Source organism: Amblyomma mixtum, chromosome 7 (assembly GCF_055824585.1).
Source record: "Amblyomma mixtum isolate Tamu chromosome 7, ASM5582458v1, whole genome shotgun sequence".
Lineage (NCBI taxonomy): Eukaryota > Metazoa > Arthropoda > Arachnida > Ixodida > Ixodidae > Amblyomma > Amblyomma mixtum.
Window position 1 is genome coordinate 102,715,453 of NC_143018.1, and position 17,985 is coordinate 102,733,437.

The 17,985-nt window shown below is 48.4% G+C and overlaps 1 protein-coding gene across 1 annotated transcript in view; it reads right to left on the minus strand.

Annotated features, from left to right (window-relative positions):
- Positions 1-17,985, minus strand: part of LOC149337044 (uncharacterized) — a 33,948-nt gene that overhangs the window by 7,431 nt on the left and 8,532 nt on the right. The window lies entirely within an intron of this gene.

The following is a 17,985-nucleotide window of genomic DNA, read 5'->3' on the forward strand; positions in this document are numbered from 1 at the left end:
TTTTGGGCGGAAAAAACTACAAGAACCTTAAGCTTTGCCCTAACATGTTTCAGATTGTGTGCTACATTATGAGTATATGCATTTATGAAGGGTTTATATTTTTTTTCGGTGTTATTACACCTTTTTTTTCTCATCTTTTTCATTAACGCTTCAGCAACTGAGCGTACCAGCAAAGTAGGATAGCCGGCTTGTTGCAGCCCTTCGAAGCTTTCCTGCGCTTTTTGGCAGCAAGATTTCTTCAGGGAAGCTTGAAGGCACAGTAGAGCGTTGGCTCGTTTAACTGTCTTACAGTGGGCTGAGTCGAATGGCAACAGTTCCTCGCGTGCCCGTGGGCAATACTTCCAGCGAACGCTTCCGTCATTAATGGTTTTGTTAATGCCCAAAAACCAGCTTCTGGTTTTAGGGAAGCTTATAGGTGCAGTGTATACAATTCCCTTCTACTTTAAAGCTACGTAACCCCTCTTGCACTACTGACATGTAGTTCGAGGTTCTCTACTTATTTGAAACGCTTAAAAATGCGTCAGCATATCTAAAACAGTTTAGGACTACTCTGTCAAAACCCGCTAGGAAAATATTGCTTAACACGGTGGCCACATAAGACCCAATACAATTTGCTTCTTTTTGTGCCCAAAATGCTACTCTTAGTTAGGAGACAATAGTGGAATATAGGTAAATCCTAAAAGCCAGACGAAATTTCTTACTGAAACACCGCCAGTCTTCTGGAAAGAGGCACTACCATATTGTCATTCAATTCTAAACTCAGCTCCAATCAACAACTCTGTATGGGGGATTGAATAAAACAGATCAACAATAACAATAGAATCATGTACATCATATAGCGTACGGACTTTTTTCCGTAACAATTCCCAAATTAAACAGAATTTTTAGAGAAAATTGGTCGCCAGTATTCAAAGATCTTAGGTCTCAAGTAAAACTCTAGTTTGGGCGAGTTGGTTCATGTTTGACAGAAAAAACTGGTAATGGCGCAAGAAACGGGGACACAGAAGGCACACAAAATACAGGACTGACGCCAACTTGCAACTGGGGTTTATTGCACCAAGCCTGCCTTTTATACAACAACCAAGCCATATCAACAAATGCGTAAACGTTGTACATATCAAACGGCAATTCATGCGAACACTAGCAATAAAGTAACGCTGATCATTACAGAATGTAATACAAACAGAGCTTGGGAAGCCAAATTATTTTCTCGCCAGCAGAAACAATAACAACATCAAACAGGGCTAAAAGAAAACAGAAACGAGGCACTGGGGCATGACAAGTCCACACTAATGAATTATGAAAAGCGTGATGAAGGCGAAAAAGAGCAAAAAAACGAAATAGTATGAGATAAAACCACGTGAAAAAAGATGACCAACAATAACCCGGAAAAAACATGACCAACAATAACAATAAGAAGGGATGAAGTCTGAAGATACAGCACCTAGCGTCAAGTGATAAAAACTGAAGATCATTCCTGAAGAACAGTCGTCTTAGCGTCTAAGAATCTAAAAATTGTAAAACACCGAAAGAAAGGACGAAATAAGAGCGCAAAACCAAGGAAAATATGCGAACAACAAAAAAACCTTCTATAAAAGACGTCTCGGCGCTGCTAAGCATAATGGAAGGCGTGCAAACGCATTTGTTTCCAGCTTTTTCGATGAAATATGCCTCAACAATTTTTCTCTCAGTTTTATCTTTCCGACTCTTCAAAAATCTAGTTTTCTCAAATTCGGGACGGCAATTAGAACAGCTCTTGCAGTGGTCAACCAGGAAGCTTCTTTCGTTGTTTCGCAAGTTTCGGAAATGTTCACTTGCACGCTCATTAAAACAACGACCTGTTTGCCCGATGTAAACGAGGCCACAGCTAAGCGGTATCCCGTAAACCACTTGTGTCCTGCATTGCGTGAACTTTTTTTGTGTTTCATGGTGCAAGCCGGCCGCTTTTCTCTGTTGGTCATGGCACAAAGTCTTGAAAGCTTACAAGGCGCGGAGAATACAACTTGATCATTATGTCTGCTCGGTATTTTCTTAATGTTATGCGACACCTTGTGTAGTTGTCTCAGCAGGTACTGACTTGTCTCTGCCATACATCTCTTTCCGTAAGAGTACATCTAAATCGAATCCTTATCATGTGGGTTCTTGCAATCAAAACCACATTTAAACCTTTGTCTCTGCATTCACAGATACCCACAGTTAGCCTTCCTAACGCAATTTTTTTAACGGAGACAAATGGCTGTAGATTTTACCTTTGCTAATTTGACCTTTGTCATTCGAAAATTCTTTTCAACAGCCTCTAGCGCATTTTTGTTGAATGTGGCCGACGGCATGGCCAGAAAGGCTCCCTCCGTATCGGCCTGGATCAGTGAAATGTTGTTTCCACCAAAAAAAAATGGCTGAGCCTTAGCTAAGGTTAAGCCTAGTCAGATGCGAAGCATATTGATGGCTAGGCTTGGTAATACATGGCTTTCCTTGGTTGACGTTCATCCCGCTCTTCATCGGTCTCTGTGGCACTCTGAAGCTTTCGCTTCTCGTTCAAATCAGCCCTGCTTCTAGGCGGCATCCCAACACCTGGCCGCCTCGTAAGTGCCCGGAGTTGTTGTTGTTGTTGTGACTGAGAGAAGGATGAAAAGGAAATTGCACGGGCCTGCTACTGGCTCTAGACAAGCCACCACCGATGCCACGTGCAGATAGAGGAGAGGTAAGAGATCAGAGGAAAGAGAAAAAGGCAAGAAAAGACGCGCGTCGCAGCAACAACTGCGTCTGCCGGAGCGGACGCTGCTGAAAAAATCAGATAAGCGGCCGAAGCCGCGCTCGCCGAAGCGAGGACAGAGACCGAGGCAAGCTCAGCTTTATACCGCTGCTGTAGCGTCACGTGGTCAGCTGCAGCGCCTCTGATGTGGAGCCTCCACCGCCGCGGCCGACCGCGCGAGCCGGCAGCCCATCTCTCCTCTGCTGTGACGTCATGTTGTCACGTAGTGTCACGTGGTCACGCTAAAGGTCAATGGTAGCTCCACCGCCGCGCTCGACGGGCTGTAGTGCAGCTCTAGTAATATGCTTCGCATAAAAAATTCAGGGCGGCACTTTGTTGACCTAATGTGCGATGAGGCGAACGCCTTAAGCGCCGTGTTGCTGCTTTAGTCACTGATGTGTGGTTAAGATGTTAAGGTTCGCCTCTGAGAGTGGAACGCGACAGTGTCTTGCAACGCTCGCAGGGAGTCCACAAACGCCATCGCCCGCTCGGCTCTATGCCTTGCTCGACGGTAAATTGGTTTTTGAGGAAAGGAAATGTATCTGTCTCGCATATCTCGGTGGACACCTGAACCTCGCCGTAAGAGAAGAGAGGAGGATGGGAGCGCCGGAGGTGCCGTATTAGCTAGACGCGCCTTTGTTTATTCCAAACCATCGGGCTGTAATGGCGGACCAGTTAGTGTGCTCGTCTCGCACTCCTGAGGCCCTCGTTCGATTCCACAACTCGACCAATTTCCTACTCGGTTTTATTTATTTAGGTGATCTGACTGTAAAGGTTAATTAGTCTAATTGGTCTTTACCATTGCTCTAATGCCATCCGCAGCGATGGCGTAAAGGTAGAGCATCCGCCTCGCGTGCAAGAGGACCGGGGCTCGATTCCCGTTGCCACGCAATTCTCCACCGGATAAAAAAGAACTCCGCCTGTCGATGGAATTGCACAACCAGGCTTGGAGTGCGGCCTGATTTTGGTGACCAGAACCGACAACGCACTTCCTCACCAGAACAGGATTTGGCCACCCTGGTGTAGTACTTGGCCACAACCTTATATGAACAAACCAAATAATCCTCGGCCCTCAGTCCCCAGCGGCTGCGGAGCAACTGACCAAGGCGGCGGTCAGATCTGTGACGCAGCGGAGGGTGCTAAGAATCTCTGGCTCCGGACAGGCCGCCATTGGAAACTGAACCTGGCAACGTTTAACGCAAGAACCTTATCAAGTGAGGCTAGCTTAGCAGTGCTGCTGGAGGAATTATCCGGTATTAAATGGGATGTCATAAAGCTTAGTGAGGTTAGGAGGACAGATGAGGCGTATACAGTACTAAAGGGGTGGCATGTACTGTGCTATCGTGGATTAGCAGATAGGCGAGAAGTAGGTGTGGGATTTCTCATAAATCAGGATATAGCTGGCAACATCGAGGAGTTTTACAGTATTAACGAGAGAGTGGCAGCTATTGTAATTAGGCTTAATAAGAGGTACAAGCTGAAGGTGGTGCATGTCTACGCGCCTACATCAAGCCATGATGACCAGATAGTTGAAAGCTTCTATGAGGATGTGGAATCGGCAATGACCAAAAGTAAAATCACAGTACACTGTACTGATGGGCGACTTTAATGCAAAGGTAGGTAAAAAGCAGGCTGGAGACAAGGCTGTAGGTGAGTATGGCATAGGTTCTAGGAACAGTAGGGGAGAGTTATTAGTAGAGTTCGCAGATAGAAATAATTTACGGATTATGAATACCTTCTTCCGCAAACGAGCAAACAGGAAGTGGATGTGGAAGAGCCCCAATGGTGCGACTAAAAATGAAATAGACTTCATACTGTGTGCACACCCTGGCATCGTAGAGGATGTGGATGTCCTCGGGGAGGTTCGTTACATCGACCACAGAATGGTAAGGTCTCGTATTAGCTTAGATTTGAAGAGGGAACGGAGGAAACTGGTGAAGCGAAAGGCTATTAACGAGTTAGCATTAAGAGGGAAAGTAGAGGAATTCAGAATGTCGCTGCAAAACAGATTTTCCGCTTTAACTGAAGAAGACGACCGCAGTGCTGAAACAATGAATGATAATCTTACAGCTATCGTTACAGAGTGCGCCGCAGAAGTAGGTTGTAGGATTGTTCGACAGGATACCAGCAAGCTATCTCAGGAGACTAAAGATCTGATTAAGAAACGTCAAAGCATGAGGACGTCTAACTCCACAGACAGGATAGAACTAGCAAAGCTATCTAGGTTAATAAATAAGCGCAAGGTAGCCGACATAAGAAAGTTTAACATGGAGAAAATCGAGCATGCTCTAAGGAATGGAGGTAGCCAAAAATCAGTGAGGAGAAAACTGGGCATAGGTAAAAACCAGATGTATGCGCTAAAAGACAAACAGGGCAATGTCATCACCAATATGAATAAGATAGTTTAATTAGCCGAAGAGTTCTACAAAAAATCTATACAGTAGCGAATGTAAGCATCAAGTTACTGATGGAGGCAGTTGAGCACAGCAATGGGACATCCCGCCAGTAACGAAGGAGGAAGCAAAGAAAGCCTTAGGAGCAATGCAAAGAGGGAAAGCAGCTGGTGGGGATCAGGTAACAGCAGATATGCTGAAGGACGGAGGAGAGATTGTGCTACAAAAACTGGCCACCCTATATACGCAATGCCTTGTGACCTCGAGAGTACCAGAAGCTTGGAAGAACGCTAACATTATCTTAATTCATAAGAAAGGAGACGTCAAGGACTTGAAGAAATACAGACCGATCAGCTTATTGTCCGTTGCCTACAAGGTATTTACTAAGGTAATCGCTAATAGAGTCAGGAAAACCTTGGACTTTAGTCAACCAAATTATTAGGCAGGCTTTGGTAAAGGATACTCGACAATAGACCACATTCACACTATCAATCAGGTGATAGAGAAATGCGCAGAATATAACCAACCCCTATATATAGCCTTCATTGATTACGAGAAAGCATTCGACTCAGTGGAAACCTCAGCTGTCATGCAGGCATTGCGGAATCAGGGTGTGGAAGAGTGCTATGTGAATATATTGGAAGATATTTATAACGATTGCACAGCTACTATAGTTCTCCATAAAGTCAGCAATAAAATTCCAATGCGGAAAGGTGTCATGCACGGAGACATGATCTCGCCAATGTTCTTCACTGCCTGCTTACAGGAGGTATTCCGGGGACAGGAATGGGAAGAGTTGGGGATAAGAGTTAATGGAGAATACCTGAGTAATTTGCGATTCGCTGATGACATTGCCTTGCTAAGCCACTCAGGTTAAGAACTGCAGATCATGCTCAATCAGATAGACAGGCAGAGTATAACGGCGGGGCTAAGAATTAACATGCAGAAAACCAAAGTAATGTTCAATAGCCTTGCAAGGGAACAGCAATTCGCAATTGGTAGCGAGGTGCTCGAAGAAGTAAGAGAATATGTCTACTTAGGGCAGGTAGTGACCGCAGATCCGGATCATGAGAGGGAAATAACTAGAAGAATAAGAATGGGGCGGAGCGCGTATGGCAGGTTCTCTCAGGTCATGAATGGTAGCTTACCAATATCCCTGAAGAGAAAAGTATATAACAGCTGTATCCTACCGGTACTCACCTATGGGGCAGAAACGTGGAGGCTAACAAAGAGGGTTCAGCTTAAGTTAAGAACAACGCAGCGAGCTATGAAAAGGAAAATGATAGGTGTAACGTTAAGAGATCGGAAGAGGGTGGAGTGGGTGAGGGAACAAACGCGGGTTAATGACATCTTAGTTGAAATCAAGAGGAAGAAGTGGGCTTGGGCAGAGCATGTAATGCGAATGCAAGATAACCGCTGGTCGTTAAGGGTAACGGAGTGGATTGCAAGAGAAAGCAAACGTAGCAGGGGACGGCAGAAAGTTAGGTGGGCGGATGAGATTAAGAAGTATGCGGGGATACAGTGGCGGCAACTAGCAATGGACATGGCTAATTGGAGAGACATGGGAGAGGCCTTTGCCCTGCAGTGGGTGTAGTCAGGCTGATGATGATGATGAATGCAATCCATCATGTCCTATCACTCACCTGTCAAGTGATAGAACTCTCTAGACTAGGACGTTCGACACAATGTGCATGAAACGTCTAGAGAGGTCTAGCCATTTATGATGTTTAATGATGGTTAAGCGTGACTTGCAGATTTCGTGATACTAGTTAATGTATGAACAAGGGAGGGGAAAACCTCAGGTTGCTAGAGCCAACGTTTCGACAAGGGGACTTGTCTTCGTCTGGGCAAAGCGTTCATCATCGGCAGGGATTAAATAGGGCCTTCGCTCCGAGGAGGAAGGCCCCGGGGGTGGGGAAGGAAAGTGGTGTGGGAGGGGATGCGTGTCAGGAAAGGGAGGGAGGTGAATCATGATTCGTTAGGCTGCAATAGTGGAACAACTTATATCCGGGGGGTGTGTAATGAACAAAAGGTTTGAAGGGGCTGCGACGGGGGAAGCGGATGAGGCGCTGGGTGAACCTGCAAAACTCAGATAAAAGGATTAGTAAGCGTGGTACAGGGAAATGAGAACAAGAAAAAAAAAGGCTGGCACTGGAAGGAGAAAGGAAGGGGGCAATTTCCAAGGAAGGACAAGGCAGGGGGGGGGGGGGGGGGGGGGGGGAAATGGCTCGTGTTCAGAGAAAGCCAAAAAGTGGGGGCGGAGGGGGTAACAGGCGTGTCATGGTTTCCGAGAACTGGTAGCAGGGGATTAGGAGAAAAAGAAGAGAGAGAGAAAAAAAAAGAGGTGAACGAAGGGAGAGGGTGACAAGGCCGGTAATGGGTTGGAAGATATGACGTGGGAAGGGTGCAAGGAGCGACAGTATACTTATGTGAGGTTCTATGAAATAGTCTGACCACGTGCAAGACATTTGTTAATTTAAAATTATGCTGACCCTGGAATGTACCTGAGAGATTCCAGGTTTCCTCTGGACATGTTGATCCCTGTTGGTTGCAGTGTTTTAAATTTGTGGATTAGGAATGCTTCTCTGTATTTTCTGTCCCTAGTCGATTTGAAGCCTGACTGAAGAATGAACAATTTGAGTTCGTCGAATTTGTGATGGCGTTGATTAAAATGGGTCGACACTGCCTTCTGTTCATTCCGTGTTGTGTCAGCCCGGTGCCCGTTTAATCTGGCACTCATTGTTAGTCCGGTTTCTCCGATATATTGTTTCTGGCAGTAGGAGCACTGGAGCATGTAGATAATATTGGACGATGTGCAGTCAGAACTGGTCTTTATATCGAAACTGAAATCGCTTGCCGTACTTTTAACCGTAGTGTCCCTTTGTAAATGTTTGCAAGACATGCAAACATTTACAAAGGGACACTACGGTTAAAAGTTCACTACGGTTCAACACCGCAGAGCGAGTTGTTGATTGCTTTTGAATCCTGTACTAAAAAAAAATGGCAGTGTTTCTTTCCAGGACGAATCTGGTAATTCAGTAAGGAACTTCCTGGTGCTTTTAGAGTTTACCTGTCTGCCACTACTGTCTCCTTTCAATACCAGCTTTTAGTGCAAAAATGAGCGATTTCTGTTGGGTCTTGCATGGCCCTGTATTATGCCATATTTTCCTAGCAGGTCTTGACAGACCTCTACCAGACGTTTTTAGTGAATATAAAGTACTTAAGTGTTTTAGATATGCTGACGCTTTTTTAATTGCTCTAAAGAAGCAGACAACCTCCAAATGCATGCAAACAGTGCAAGAGGGGTTACCTAGCTTTAAAGCACATGGGAATTGTTTACGCTTCACCTACGAGCTTCCCGAAAACCAGAAGCTAGTTTTTGGACATTAACAAAAGCCTCAACGACGAAAGCGTTTTCTGGAAGTATTACCCGCAGGCGCGGAAGGATCTGGTGACATTGTCACGGGTCGCTCAAAAGACGCGGGTCGTGGGGACACTGGAAGACCAGGACCACAGGAGGGCAGGCGCCAGAGACAGTCCAAGCGGTCGCGGCTGGGCGCACGAGCAATTCCCTCCGCGCTTCTTCGTCTTTGCCGGCGTTCGGCACCCCGCTGGCTGAAGATCACGTTGAGTGGAAAATCACAACACACATGACACTGCTCCCCTCCCGAAAGGCGCATCGTCCCGATGCGCAGCGAGGAAAAATTAAGGCTTAAAAACGTGTTAACCGCGAACAGTCAGGCCTCGTGCTCCGTGTGGTCACAGTACATTTTGAGGCGAGCGACGTGCACAACTTCAGAGGCAGGCGGGTGGCGGGACGCCCGCGTGACGATCGGCAGCAATTCGTAATTTAACTCGCCTACACAGCGAATCACCTCGTACGGGCCAATGTATCTTTTCAGCAGCTTCTCGCTAAGATCACGGCTTCGAATTGGAGTCCACACCCACACGCGATCACCAGGATTGAATTGAACACCGCGGTGGCCTTGGTTGTATCCGCGAGCATCGACTTGCTGGCGGGCTTGGATGCGAAGGCGGGCCAACTGTCGGGCTTCTTCCGCATGTTGGGCGACGAGTTGAGCATCGGCGTGAGTGTAGACGTCTGGCTGGTGGGGCAGCATAGCGTCGAGCATAGTAGTGACTTCCCTGCCATGCACCAGTCTAAATGGTGAAAATCCGGTAGTTTCTTGAACCGCGGTGTTATAGGCAAAAGTGACGTACGGTAACACTTCGTCCCAGGTTCGGTGTTCGATGTCGACATACTTTGAGAGCATGTCAGCCAGTCTTATTAAGACGCTCGGTCAGCCAGTTTGTTCGTGGGTGGTATGCGGTAGTCTTGCGGTGGGCAGTGCGGCTTAAGCTCAGTATCTGTGACAGAAGTTCGGACATAAATGCGGCACCACGATCAGTGATAAGGACCTCTGGGGCACCGTGTCGAAGAAAAACTGACTCGACAAAAAACTTTGCCACATCCGCAGCCGTTGATGACTGCAGAGCTCGTGATTCGGCATACCGCGTTAGGTCGTCCGTCGCTACAACGATCCAGCGGTTACCCGATTGCGACTTAGGAAAAGGTCCGAGTAGGTCCATACCAATTTTCTCGAACGGTCTGAGCGGTGGCATGATGGGGAGAAGGAGTCCCGCAGGCTTCACGGGTGGGGTCTTGCGCCGTTGACACTCGCGGCAGGTCCTAGTGTAATAGCGAACGGTCTTGTCGAGTAGCGGCCGATAGTATTTAGAACGTATTCGTGCGAGCGTTCGACTGAACCCCAAATGTCCTGAGGAGGGGTCATCATGAGACGGTTCTATAATTTCGTCACGCAGATCTGTGGGCACAACCAAAAGCCATGACCTCGGGCTCACGGCAAAATTCTTCATATAAAGAACGTTGTCTCGAAGGCATAAATTAGGCAGTACGCGTACAGAAGGACGTGGGACTACACCTCCTTGACCCTCCAAATGGGAAATCACGTCGCGAAGTTCGGGGTCGAGTCGCTGCCGTGCCGCCATATCTACAGGACTTAGAGTTCTTAGGAAGATGTCATAGTCATCCGTATCAGTAGGTGCGGATTCGACGGGAGCGCGGGACAGGCAGTCAGCATCAGTGTGTCGACGACCAGACTTAAAGACGATCGTAGCGTCGAATTCTTGCAGTCTTAGAGCCCACCGCGAAAGTCGACCTGCAGGGTCTCTTACATTGGTCAACCAACACAGAGAGTGATGGTCTGTGACCATCTAGAATGGGCGTCCATACAGATAGGTTCGGAACTTTGTGATCGCCCAAATTACTGCGAGACATTCTTTTTCGGTGGTCGAGTAATTGGTTTCTACCTTCGACAAAACACGACTGGCGTATGCGATGACAAGCCCGCGGCTCCATTCTGATGCTGAATCAAGACGGCCCCGAGGCCCGTGTTACTAGCGACAGTGTGCACCTCAGTCGCGGCGTCCTGTTAAAAATGGCCTAGTACAGGCGAAGTCTGCAGGCGCCGTTTTAGATGGTCAAATGCAACCTGCTCTTCATCAGACCACTGGAAGTGGACGGACTCTTTCGTGAGGCGAGTAAGCGGTGCGGCGATATCGAAAAGATGGGAACAAAGCGTCCGTAGTAAGCGCAGAGGCCCAGGAATCTCCGCACGGCGTTCTTATCCGACGGCGTCGGGAAGGAAGCGACTGTTTTATCGGGATCAGGACGGACGCCCTCGTGACTTACGACGTGACCCAGAAACTTCAGTTCGCAATAGGCAAACTGGCACTTTGTATGCTTGAGGGTGAGGCCGGCGTTTCTGATAGCCTGCAGGACAGCTTTTAGGCGGACCAGATGTTCATTAAACGTGCTTGAAAAAATGACTGCATCATCAAGGTAGACAAGGCATGTTTGCCATTTGAGGCCGGCGAGCACGGTCTCCATAACGTGCTGGAAGGTCGCAGGAGCTGTAAAGAGTCCGAAAGGCATCACCTGGAACCCATAGAATCCATCTGGAGTGACGAAAGCACTCTTCTCTCTGTCGCGCTCATCCACTTCTATCTGCCAATGCCCACTTTTAAGGTCGATGGACGAAAAGTAACGGGCATGGCGCAGGCGATCAAGAGCATCATCGATGCGCGGAAGTGGATATACGTCCTTCTTCGTGAGGCGCCGGTAGTCTACACAAAAGCGAAGAGTGCCGTCTTTTTTCTTCACCAGCACCACCGGAGCAGCCCACGGGCTGTGAGATGGTTGAATAATGTCATCGGCCAACATTTCGCGCACTTGATGTTGTATGGTTTCACGTTCTTTTAAAGAAACCCGATGAGATGACGGACGGACAGGATGGACAGCGTCGTCGGTAATTATTATGTGCTTTGCTATTGGCGTCTGGCGAACCCCTGGTGACGTAGAAAAGCAGTCGTCGAACTTGCCCAGCAGAGCGACGAGCTCGTCTCTCTCCTGAGCAGAGAGTTGTGGTGCAATGCTGACACCTGAAGGCGGCACCGAGTGCTGGGGAGAGGGCGGACAGGAAGGAGCCGGAGACAGGATCTGAGCGTCGACGGGGGCGCTGAGGCGCTCGATAAGGCCGATTACTGTGCCCTTGGTGAGGTGCTGCGGAGCGCTGCGAAAGTTCGTGCCGAGGACTTGGGCGCAACCAGAGTGAAGCCGCGTGACACCTCTAGCAACACCAGGACCCCTGTCAAGAAGCACCTGCACACTACCCTCAAGAACTTCTCCAGAGGCAACCGGTGCGGACTCGACCAGCAGGAACATGCTCGAGTCAGGCGGCAAAGTCACGTGGTACGCTAAGATGCTCGCCTCGGAGAACGTCAGCTCGGAGCTCGGCGGGTCAAGGCAAGGTCGACGAAGGGTGAGGCGGCAGTCGGCGAGGTCGATAACAGCGCCGAACTCAGTCAGAAAATCCATACCGAGAATAATATCTCTCGAGCAGCGCTGCAAAACGACGAAGGTAACGGCGCACGTGAGACCGTTAATCTCAATACGAGAAGTGCAGCGGCCGACCGGAGTAACGAGGTGGCCTCCGGCGGTTCGGATTTGTGGGCCGTCCCAGTGCGTGAGTACCTTGCGAAGGCGGCGGGACAGCTCCCCACTCACAATGGAATAGTCGGCGCCGGTGTGGGCGGTCGTGGCGTGGCCGTCGATAAGCACGTCAAGATTATTGTACACCGGGCGAGCAGAGGCGGCTATAGGATCGGCGGAAAGGTCGTCGGTCGGTGAGGGGGAGCGTGACGTCGTAAGTGGAGGCTCTTTTACGGATTGTTGGTCGGCAACGCCACCTCCAGGCGTCGCCGGGCTTAGTTTTCCCGACGAGGAGAAAGGCTACCGCGGCGGTCGCGCAGAGGGGAATCGAGGCGGCGCGGCGGCGGCGAGCGAAACGCACGACGAGAAGGCCGCTCAGGTGGCGGGGAATGGCGCAGAAATTCCTCAATTTCCCGAGGCTGTTCGCCGTACCTGGGGCGGTGCACATCTCGTCGGAATCCGCGAAGACAGAGCTCACGATAAGGCAGCGGCGATAGATGTGACCGGCTTCCCCGCATTGGAAACATAGCGGACGGTCATTGGTGGTCCTCCACGCGTCGGCCTTGCTTGGTCCACGCTGTGGGAGACGAGGGGTGGAAACAGGCCCATGAGGTGACAGGGGCTGCAGAGGGGGGAACGGGTGGTCGACCGGTGGCGGCGACGAGCGACGGACGACGGAGGCGCACGTCACGGCGGGCTGTGCCGGAGGAGAGGTGACGGCAAAGCGAGGTAAAAGTGCACGTTGAACTTCTTCTCGGACGACCTCCGTGAGGGTGGATGAAGAAGAGCAAGCGGCGGGTGGCAGACACTTCCGGAGTTCCTCCCTAACAACTGCTCGGATGACCTCGCGTAGGTGCATGGTGTCGACGGGTATGCCACCCGGGTGGCGGGTCCCCGGGCGCCACCCGGGGGTCGACTCAGCCCACTCTAAGACAGTTAACGAGCCAATGCTCTAATGTGTCCTCAAGCTTCCCTGTAGATATCTTGCCGCCAAAAAGCTCAGGAAACTTCGAAGGGCTGCAACAAGCTGGCTATCCTACTCTGCTTATAAGCTCAGTTGCTGTAGCGTTAATAATAAAGGAGAGAAAACAAAAGGTGTAATAACACCGAAAAAAAAAGCCATGTTATCAAACAGAAAAGTAAACCCTCCATGACAGCATATACTCATAATGCAGCACATAATCTGAAATGCCAGAAAAAGCGTGTGACGTAGTTTTTAAGATGTGCAGTGGGCGTAGTAGATCAGATCCCATTAACGTGTGGGAAACCTTACATTAGCCAAACAGGCCACCGTATTGATGATCGCCGTGCTGATCATAATCGCCCGTTAAGGAATGACACAGGTACTCTTTTGCCACATCACTGTAAAGCCTTCAGGGAAAAAGAGCGAAAGAAATACCACGCGAAGCTGAAGGAAACGAAAATCCTGAGCAGGGGTAAAGATATTACAGCCCGTGAAATTAGTGATGCGTTCCGCATCAACAAAGGCGGATTTGATGGTGTAAGCAGCTACTCGCTTATAATTTACAAATAAAGAATATGCCTTTTAAGATATGTGCTGAGACATTTTTTGCTAGCGCTATTTTTGATCTTGTTTCTACTCGTGCTGATGAGCGGGTCCTCTTTTACGCTCCTGACTTTTTGCCTATATATTCACTCACTTACTCACCAAGTGAATAAACAGTTGCAAGTTGCGCTTGTTTAATCTGTCTTCCTTATATGTTGCCTGTTTTTCGGATCTTCTTTTTTGAAAACCATGCATCTGCTAGCCCCCAAAGTTTTTTACTATCTTCAACACTGTCGGTCAAAAGTTTGGAAAATTTGAAAACTGTAAAATACCGTTATGATAATATCGACGCCAATTGTGCATGCTTCTGGCACGTAGGAAAAGGTTCCTTCTAAAGCGTTTCCAAAGATTGCACCGAGAAGCGAAAGCTTCTATAGAACGCAATTGTGAAGCCTTCTGATGGAAAAAAGCGGTAATACAAAAAAATTCATGACCGCCGTCGGGTGTCCGGCGGATATAGTTATTTTTACATTTATACAAATACCTCCCAGGTTTCACACTTGGAACATTGTGTGAGAAAAGGGGTACAATATTTAGCAGACAAAAGATGGTACAAAGTGGAAAAGCATAAAAGTAAACAATAATAAATACATTGGTATGATATGATATTGGTATGATATTGACCCAGAAGAAAAAACAGCAAACGAATAGTGCCACTGCGTGGATTCAACTACATATGCGAACACAATTTATGTACCAGGCCGCCGCGGTGGCTCAGTGGCTATGGTGCTCGGCTGCTGTCCCAAAAGACGCGGGTTCGATCCCGGCCGCGGCGGCTGGAATTTCTTTGGAGGAGAAATTCTTGAGGCCCGTGTACTGTGCGATGTCAGTGCACGTTAAAGAACCCCAGGTGGTCGAAATTTCCGGAGCCCTTCACTACGGCGTCTCTCATAGCATGAGTCGCTTTGGGACGTTAAACCCCATAAACCAAACCAAACCAAACAATTTATGTACTATATCATGGATGTATAAAGGTGGTCAATTCGTTTTTGAACATTAATGTGACACGTATGGTAGCCATGCAATGCGTAAGACCATTCTAACACTTGTTAGCACGTGGCAAAGCACAATAATTGAACGCAATTGTTCGGCCGAATAGACGTTGGAAGCTAAGATTATTATGTAGGCGACGTGAACTGCGCATTCGGCGTGTAAGTGGCAGTGTGGACGCGTGACGACTGTGTTTCTGCAGTAAGCAAAGTGCGATATTTCTACGTGTCTGTAAACTTGCTAGCGATTAAGATAACTTGATGCTTGTTACGCTGGAATGACGGTTGTAGTCGTGAGAAATAAAACGCGCCGCACGGTTCTGAATTGTTTCGAGGGAATGAATTAAATAAGCCTGATGTGGTGACCAAATAGCTAATGCATATTCTAGTTAGAGACGGACAAATGTTAAGTATGCTTGCTTGCGGGTAGAAAAAGGTGCGCGATGCTTTGGCAGTAATGTTTTGAATATGTTCTGCCCAAGATAGATTTGAAGCCAGATAAACTCCAAGGTATTTATAGGAAGACGTGCTGGATAGCGTGACACTGTTAAGGGAATAAGTGAATAGCGAGTTTGAGTGCTTCCAGCTAACTGTCATTGCTTTACATTTGTCAGTATTAAGTGTTATTTGCCGTGATGTGCACCAGTGAGTTACGCATTCCAGGTCCTGCTGAAGAACTGCATGGTCAGTGGCCGATTTAACGATAATTTATACAGTCATCGGTGAACAGTCGGACTGAGGATATAAGATGTGATGGCAGGTCGTTTATGTAAATATAAAATCATAAGGGACCGAGAACACTTCCCTGAGGGACGCCAGAAGTGAAGTCACTAAGGTGTGATGAAAAGTTCTTTGTTACCATGAACTGCTTTCAAAAAGATATGAAGTTCCGGATTCAGGGGACAGTTAGCGAGTCTAATTAAGCGACGATATTTAAGTTATAAGGCGACAATTGGCAACACGGTCAAACTCTATGGAAAAGTCAATGACTATGCAGTCAGTCTGGTAGTTTTCATCCATGTTCTTGAATAAATCACTAGTAAGTTAAATTAGTTGTGTATCACAGCAAAACCCGTTTCTGAATCCGTGCTGGCGTGGGAAAAAGAAAGAGTTATTCTCCAGATGGCTCGCGATGTTAAATGCAACGATGTGTTCAAGTACCTTACATGGAATACTCGTTAGTGATATGGGGCACAGTAGTTGCTAACTGTGTTTTTGTCGCGAGATTTATAAACAGGGATTATTTTGCCAATCTTCCAGTCAAAAGGAATTTCGCCAGTTGCTAGAGATTGCTTGAAAATATGACAGAGAATGATGCTAGAGGGATGTACGCTGCGTTTGAGAATTTTTGTATTTATTCCGTCTACCCCTGAGGAAGTTGATACTTTAAAACTGTTAATGAGAGATATATATCTACATCTAAATATATATATATATATATATATTGTTCCGTTGTAGTGACGGCAGTCCAGCGGTCAGGAAGACACCAGAAATACTTTCAAACGAAGCTCTTTATTTGGGCTGACTTGCGCCCGCAAAAGCACTGACTCACTCGGTGGCGGCGTAAGCAACAAGCGTGCTCGTCAATCGTCGAACTACGAAATGTCCGCTGCTCGCGGCATCGCTCAATTTAAAGCCGGCAAGGAAACTTCCAGATAACAGGTCAAGATCATCTACGGTAATCCGGAAAAACCTAGATGCAGCCTTTCATGGCTGCGAACAATCGAGATTAGTCTGGTCGCTTCTCGCGTCACGAACATAAGTGATAACGACCCTTTCCTGCTGCCTTGAGCGTGAACGAACAAACACCGCAATGATACGTGGCATTACCCCCCTTCCAAAGAAGCATCGTCTCGATGCTTTAAAATGAAAATAAACACGGACAATGAAAACTTCGAGTCCTTTAGCGTTCATAATATGGCTTCAGGCGTACGACATGTACGACTTCCGGGCGTGTGCGGCGTCGCTGAGATGCTGTCGTGCCGTCGGGGATGACTTCATAGTCGAGGTCACTGATGCGACGGAGAACCTTGTACGGGCCAAAGTAGCGTCGCAGCAACTTTTCGCTCAATCCACGGCGGCGAACTGGCGTCCATATCCAAACCCGATCACCTGGCTTGTAATGCGTGTCTCGTCGGCGCAGATTGTAGCGTCGGGCGTCGGTGTGCTGCTGGTCTTGAATGCGAAGCCGCGCAAGTCTTCGGGCTTCCTCGGCGCGATAAAGGTAGGCGGCGACGTCGAGGTTGTCTTCGTCGGAAACGTGCGGGAGCATTGCGTCGAGTGTTGTCGTGGGCTTCCTGCCGTATACCAGCTGGAATGGGGTAAACCTGGTTGTCTCCTGGACGGCAGTATTATAAGCGAAGATCACGTAGGGCAGAATGGAGTCCCACGTCTTGTGTTCGGCGTCGATGTACATGGAGAGCATGTCTGCGATGGTCTTATTCAGACGGTCAGTGAGTCCGTTGGTTTGTGGATGATAGGCAGTGGTCCTCCGATGGCTTGTCTGGCTGTAGTTTAAAATGGCTTGCGTCAGCTCCGCTGTAAATGCCGTCCCTCTGTCTGTGATGAGCACTTCGGGGGCGCCGTGTCGCAGGATAATTTGCTCGACAAAAAATTTTGCGACTTCTGTTGCGGTACTATTAGGCAACGCTTTTGCTTCGGCGTATCGGGTCATGTAGTCGGTGGCCACGATGATCCACTTGTTACCTGATGATGAAGTCGGAAAGGGGCCGAGGAGGTCCATTCCTATTTGCTGAAAGGGCTTAGTTGGCGGTGGTATGGGGTTCAGGAGTCCGGCTGGTCTAGTCGGAGGCGTTTTGCGTCGCTGACACTCACGGCACGTTTTCACGTAATGGGAAACGTCGGTAGCTAGCCGCGGCCAATAGTACTTCTCCTGGATGCGGTGCAACGTGCGAGCAATCCCGAGATGCCCTGCAGTCGGCTCATCATGACATGCCTGCATAATTTCTTGCCTAAGATTCTTGGGCACGACAAGAAGATGTACTGTCCTGTTGGGCGCGAAGTTCTTCTTCAGGAGGACACTATTGTGAAGGACGAAGGACGACCGTTGCCGCTTGAACCCTCGGGGAGGCGATGCGGTCTTGCCTTTCAGATAATCAACTAGGCTTTGCAAGTCGGGATCCGAGTGCTGCTGCTGCGCGAAACTGCTGGCGCTTACCGGTCCTAATAAAGCGTCGTCGTCTTCCTCTTCGGGTGCTGCGTCGACAGGGGCTCGTGACAAGCAGTCTGCATCGTAATGCTTGCGGCCAGAT